This window comes from Spinacia oleracea, chromosome 4 (genome assembly GCF_020520425.1).
Source record: "Spinacia oleracea cultivar Varoflay chromosome 4, BTI_SOV_V1, whole genome shotgun sequence".
NCBI lineage: Eukaryota > Viridiplantae > Streptophyta > Magnoliopsida > Caryophyllales > Amaranthaceae > Spinacia > Spinacia oleracea.
In genome coordinates, this window is record NC_079490.1 from 68,948,222 (window position 1) to 68,954,943 (window position 6,722).

The following is a 6,722-nucleotide window of genomic DNA, read 5'->3' on the forward strand; positions in this document are numbered from 1 at the left end:
AAAATCAAACAAGCAAGCTATTAGAGAATTCTAAGTATGAAGAAAATTAACAACAATAAAAAAGAGAACAAAATTTAAGAGCAAAATTGAAAGAACAAGATGAAAGAGGAAAGAAATTATTTGAAGCTTCAAAGGATTCTACACTTGGAGTTTGATTATCAAATAAATAAGACTAGACTAAGTGTTTCTCTCTCTAAAACTTTTTAAAATCCGGAAAATAATAACAATAATAGGATCCCCTAAAAAATAGAAAAAGACGTCTATTTATATGTTTTCCTAATTTAGCAAAAATTACAAAGGAAATTCCATCCCGCGTCACTATGCGAGCGCACAAAATATATGTGTGCGCGCACAAAAGAGGGTACGTGGGGGCGCACAGTTGATGGTGTGTGTGCGCCCGAAGCGAAGACCAAAAATCCCCGTCATGTGCGTGCACACAAAATATTTGTGCGTTCACACACTTGTGAGACTACTTCTATTGTTGAAGGCCAGCGCGTGCGTCGAACGTATCCTTGAAGAGTAATTGATCAAATTTCAGCATTTTATGCGCTCGCGCAGATTAGTGACGTGCTTGCACACAGATTTTGGAGGAGCAGCTGATCGAATTTCGGGGTTTTGTGCGCGCGCGCGCGCACATGCTCTGTCTCTGCCTTAGTGTGAATTCCTTCATCGCGTGCGCGTGTATCTGGCACCTGTGCGCGCGCAACTCTGTTTTTCTACTATTTCTTCTTGAAAACCATGTAATAATCCGTTGTTACCTATGCAAGACCAAAGATAGTAAGTAGCATATAACTGGATATAAAAGTACGCAAAATCAAGTAAAAAGTAATGAAAATGATGAAGAATTCCTAGGCTAAGCGACATAAATGCCGCTCATCAGAAATCCATAACAAACAAGGAAACAAACGCAACACAATTGCAGCAAAATAACCATGAAGTTCAAACATAATCGGAAAAAACATCACAAAATCAGAGATTGAAGCTAAAATTTACAGACCTGTAAAATGGCTAGAGTCAAGGTTGAAAAGAAGCATATGCCTTTGTTTCTTCTGGTTCGGATATGAGAATATATTGAAACTCGTTGAACTTTGGATGCTCCAACATCGCAAAGATTTTCTCACTTTGGTTTCTCAGAAAGAGAGGTGCGGTATGGTCGTATGGAGGAAGAAGAGAGATGGAAAAGCTTTTGGTTTATCTTTCATGAAAAAGAAAGTTGTAGGGAGATTTGATGAAGGAAGAGCAAGAGACTCGGCAACCAAATAAGAGGTCTCTTCCTTTTCTCCTTCTTTTTAAATCTGTGTCTCCAGTGCATATAGAGACCCGTTAATTTAAATAACGGGTCTCTTATTTCTCCCTTTTTCTTTTCGGTGGAGAGAATGCAGGCCCTATGGTAAATTATAGACCCGTTAAATGAAATAATGGGTCTCTTGCTTTTCTCACTCTATTTTTTGTTGTCTCTAATATTGGGTCTCTTATATTAAAGAGACCCGTTATCTCTAATATTGGGTCTCTTATTTTAAAGAGACTCGTTATCTTAACCAATGAGTCTTTTCTTTAGGGTCTCTTTGCCCATTTTTGTAATAGTGCCAACGTGCCAAGCTTGAAAATTTTGCACAACATCCTCAATAATCTCCTCGATTTGATCCTTGGTTCTATTTATGATGGGACCGCCCGCTCCGGCATCAAGTCTTGCCTTGGAAGCCGGGCTAAGCCCCAAATAGAACATTTGAAGGAGAATCCATTTTTGAGTCCCATGATGAGGGCACTCAGGTTGATACTCTTTGAATCGGTCCGAAGCTTCAAACAAGGATCCATCCCTTTTTTTCTCAAAGGATTGAATCTTATTTCGGTACTCGGTCGTCTTTCCATGAGAATAGAACTTGCTTTAGAAGGCACTAGTTACTTTGTTCCAAGTTTTGAGTGAGTTTTTCTTGACCTCCTTGTCCAGCCAATCTCTTTCCCTTACAAGCAAGGAGAATCGGAATAGCTTGAGTCAAACATACTCCAATGTCACCCCATTGCGCTTGATGGTGTACCAATAGTACTTAAATTGTTTGAGGTGGTCGTGCAGAGATTTATTTTCCTTTCCACAAAATGGGTGGCTTTGGATGAGCAAGATTAATGCCAGACGTATCTCAAAGTTGTTGGCATTGGTGGTGGGAGCTTGAATACCAAATGTTGCTTCAAAAGCCCCCGGTATCCCGAGATTCTTCACCGGTAACGCCATGTCCTCAATGATAGGATCGACTAGGAGGCACTTGTTCCGGAGAACTCTGATGCAAAACCTCAAACTAATTGGTGCTAATCGATCGAGTTATTATCCTTCTCAAGTTCGCCAACGTCCTTTCAATCTCGTTGCCTAGCGGAATAAGAGGTCTATGGAGGTCCTACCACGATTTTGCATGCACAACTAGGAGAAACCTTAGCACAAATAAAAACAAGAAAGAAAAAGGTAAAACTAGACTCCATTGGAAAGCTAAACTCAAATATCAACAACCGTTCCTCGACAACAGCGCAATTTTGACAAGCGGTTTTTGCGTCGGTATCAAAGAAAACATACTCAAAAAAATTTATAGAACACCTAACCTACACACTATATTGATTATAATGGTAAGGTTCAGGATCGTCCCATGAGAAGGATGAGTAGAGAGTTCAACGAACTAAAACACGAGCCAGCTTAAAGTGGAAAAGATATTAGGTTCACTAACAAGCTATCAAACTATCGACTAATAGATCAAGAAGGAAAGAACTAGGGGATTGGGGATTGTCATGGATACATTTGGATAAAGTGAAGGATGCACATGCTCAATGTTGCAAGGACTTGACATAAGAGGGGGCAACCAAACAAATAGCGTTCAACACCTTTCGGGTATAAGCATTATCCCTCATCATTAGTAAGATTTCGCTTTACCACAAAGGTAGACCATAAGATAAATACAAGCTAACCCATATGTTATTACTAATCCTGAATTTCTTGAAAAAATAGCAATAAACATTCCAATCAACTAACTAGTCTAGCATTTGCAACTACTAATCTATCAAGACATGGAAATCCTAATCATCAAATCACAAATTGATTACAAAATTGGAATGATTTTCCCTTCTAATTTCCCAATTACTACCCAAGTCTTACCCCTACCCCTAGTAAGAAATTACGCTAAAGCCAGGGAAACAACAAACAAGCTAAATTGAGAAATTAAACAATGAATCATGCTAGTGAATCAAAAACGAAATCAAAGCAAACAAAATCAATGAAATATGTTTTTGGGGTTTTCTCATTATAATGGAAATCAACAATAATAAGAAGAGAAAAAAATGAAAGACAATAATAGAAGAACAAGGAAGAACAAGATTAAATAAGAAAGAAATTTACTAATAAGGTTCAATGTTTTACACTTGAGATGGATCTCCAAAAGCAATAAAACTAGGCCTAAAGTTTCTCTCTCTAAAACTCTAAGGATTTCTCAAAATTAGAATGTAATCGAATCCCCCAAAAATTGGGGAAAAAGAACTATTTATAGTTTTTCCTAAAAAGGACAAAAGAAACTAAATTAAAGCTCTCCGGATGGTCGTGCGGGCAAACAACAAAGGGTAGGCAAGGGCGCACAGAAATCGTGTGTGGGGGCACAGATGAATGTGAGTAAATTCAAGAGAAAATTCACGAAAACTGTGTGGGTGCACCAAATCTAGTGCGGGCGCACGCCTCTGGGGTGCTGATGCGCTGGTGCGGGCTGCAGAAGCGGTGTGGGCGCACAGGACCACTTGGGCTCGAAATTGAATTTTGCCTACAAAGGACCGTGCGGGCGCCCCAAAACATTGTGTTGGCACGCTGCTCTAGAAAGTAAAATTTCGCCACAAACAAAATGTTTTTACAGAGGTACTTCCCGAAGGGTGCGGCGCACCAAATTTTGCGCGGGCGCACGGCGCTGCAAACTTGTTTTCCCTTGAAATTTCTTCTTTGATGTTGTGCGGGCGCGTTCACTGTGATGCGGTCGCACCACTTACCTTAAACTCTTTTTCCTCCTTCAAACTCACCCAAGTCCATACAAAATATATAAAAAAAGAATAAAAACGAAGAAAAACTAAGAAAAAGGATCTAAACTAAGAATTATTATAAATGAAACTAAAACTAAAAATGGAATTAAAATCACAAAATAAATGATGACAAGAACAAAAACAAAAACTAGATAAAAAGGATATGAAAATAAAGGCTTAGAGCGACATAAATTTCGCTCATCAATAGCACACATTATTCCAAAGTTCCAAGTATACAAATTCACAACAAGTTTTTCCTACTTGGTGGAGTCAAACAATTTTTTCCCTGGGTATGAACATGCTACTAAGTTGAAAATGGTAGTAAATCCGTAGATGCAAAATTGATTAAAACAACTCCAAATCAAGAATTAGTACATTTTATATCACTTATAGAATATGTATACCTCAAGCAACAAGCCAAGAACACCTACATTGCATCCTAGCAACAATTTGTATGCAAACTTGGGGACTAATTTTGAGCAAGCGCAAAATTACCAAAATGTCATAAACATCACATGCAAGCAATCAATTGCATGAAATTGGGCCAAAATCGAAAATCCTCAAATCAACTTGAGCATATAAGGTTCATACAAATTTTACTCAAAACTAAGTTCAAATTCAAGAAAAATCCAAAATTACTTGCATATAAATGATGTAGGATATCATGGGAACAAGTTTGGCGAAGTGATCTAGGGGAAAACTAGGTCGTTACTAGTCTCTCCTAATCAAACTAGGCAATCTCACTCTTTTTCATAAACATGATTGAATTGGGAACTTTGAGGACAATGGAGGCAAGATTATCATCTAATGGAGACGGGTTGAGAAAAGAAAAAGGGTTTGAGATGGGAAATGAAGGAACTAGGCCAAGCTTTCTTGAAAATGGGACATAAGGGGAAGGGGTAGAAACAAGGGTTTCACAAATAACTTCTCCCGCATCACAAGACCCCAAAACATAAGCTTTTTCGACCAAAGGATCCTCAATCAAGGATTTTTCCTCCAAATCACCATCATTCGCCTCAAAAACATCCTCAACCATCAAATAAGATGTCTTACTTCCACATTAACCAAAGAAATCACTCAAGGAAGAGGGGATATGAGAGGATGGGTTCTCTAAAGATAGAGGAAAGGGAGTGAAATTAAGGTCACTTGAGATTGGAGTAAGAGACTCAAGAATCGAATCATCAATCAATAAGGGCTCATGATTCTCTACACCCTCAACTAACCAATCTCCAAAAGAGGCAACCTCACTCTCCTCAACATCATGCTCCTCATCTTCATCATCCCAAAAACCACCATCAAGATTTAGACTACTCTTTCCCAATTGATTTTCATTCTCAACATTCATCAAATCATCATCAATAATAGCAAAATGATCTATGGGTTTCCGAATAGCATTGATTTTAGCCTCAAGAAAGGTCGTGTGATCGGCTATTTGGTTGGCCCTAGAATTAAACTCTTTGATGCAATTCTCAAGAAGAAGCTCTAAGTTAGGTTCCGATGATTTTGAATGCATAGAATTTTGAAAATCAACAAGGGAAGAAGAGTCACAATCAAGCATATGAGGGAGATCATGCGAATTCTTGCAAATAATTGAAGGACTTTGATAAGAAGCATAAAAAACATTTACATTAGAATGCAACTCATCAACATGAGAATAAGGGGAAACGGGATTAGAATCATGCATATTTGGCTCACTATTGAAAGCATGCGACATTTCAAGGGAATTCATGCAAAAACTAGAATCAACATTAGAAACATGAAAATCCCTAACACATGTCCCATGATTGGTCATTTCCCAATCATAGGTATCTCTAGCTAACCAATTATAAAAATTCCAAGCTTCATCTAATGATTTAGCCCGAAATTCACCATGAAACATATTCTCAACCATTCCCCTAGTAAGTTCATTAAGACCATCATAAATCATTTCACATAACTCCCACAAATCAAACCTATGATCACTTCCAAGAGATTCCTCAAGTCTTTCAAAATACCTCCAAAACGGTTCACGCTCAAATTGAGGAAACGAGAAACTTGCCATTTTTTTGAATTTTCAAAATAAAACAAATAAATAAGAAAAACAAAAAGAACTATGCACAATGACCTAGACTCATCTAACTAACACAAACTAATGCAAACCGTAGTCCCCGGCAACGGCACCATTTTGATCTAGCGGAAAACTAGGTCGTTACTAGTCCCTCCTAATCAAACAAAAAAACCTAAAATAACCACTAAATACAAGTAAAGCGGCAAGTAAGGGTCGAAATCCACAAGGACTAAGGTGCACTAATTTATGCTAATCAAACAACAAGCTAGGTTGGAATAGGGTTGGAAAAGTCAACTAACCAACTAAAACTAAACTAACTACCAAAGGACAAACATGGTCAAGGAATGAGATCAAACACCAACAATAAGGAAACAAATATACGAGCAACAATTAAGAATGATGATGCATAAGCAAAGTATGAATGATGCGTTGGCTAGAAATAGATCCCCAAATGACTCCCGCCTTGGATCAATTCTTAGAATAGTCAAATGCGAACTCCCGTCCTACACACAACTACCCTTAGGTCACGGTAACAAAAAGGAAATAAAAATAGAAATAAATTATTAAAACTAACTAATTAAACTATAAAATTAGCAAAACAAATAAAATAAATAAATTACGAAAACAAGACCTAAAAAGT

At 37.8% G+C, this 6,722-nt stretch overlaps 1 non-coding gene across 1 annotated transcript; it reads left to right on the forward strand.

The window, feature by feature from the left end:
- The first annotated feature begins 1,748 nt into the window (after nucleotides 1-1,748).
- LOC130460423 (small nucleolar RNA R71) lies at nucleotides 1,749-1,855 on the forward strand. Its single transcript, XR_008920295.1, has one exon. It is a non-coding gene; the product is annotated as a small nucleolar RNA R71 (small nucleolar RNA).
- The last annotated feature ends 4,867 nt before the right edge of the window (nucleotides 1,856-6,722 follow it).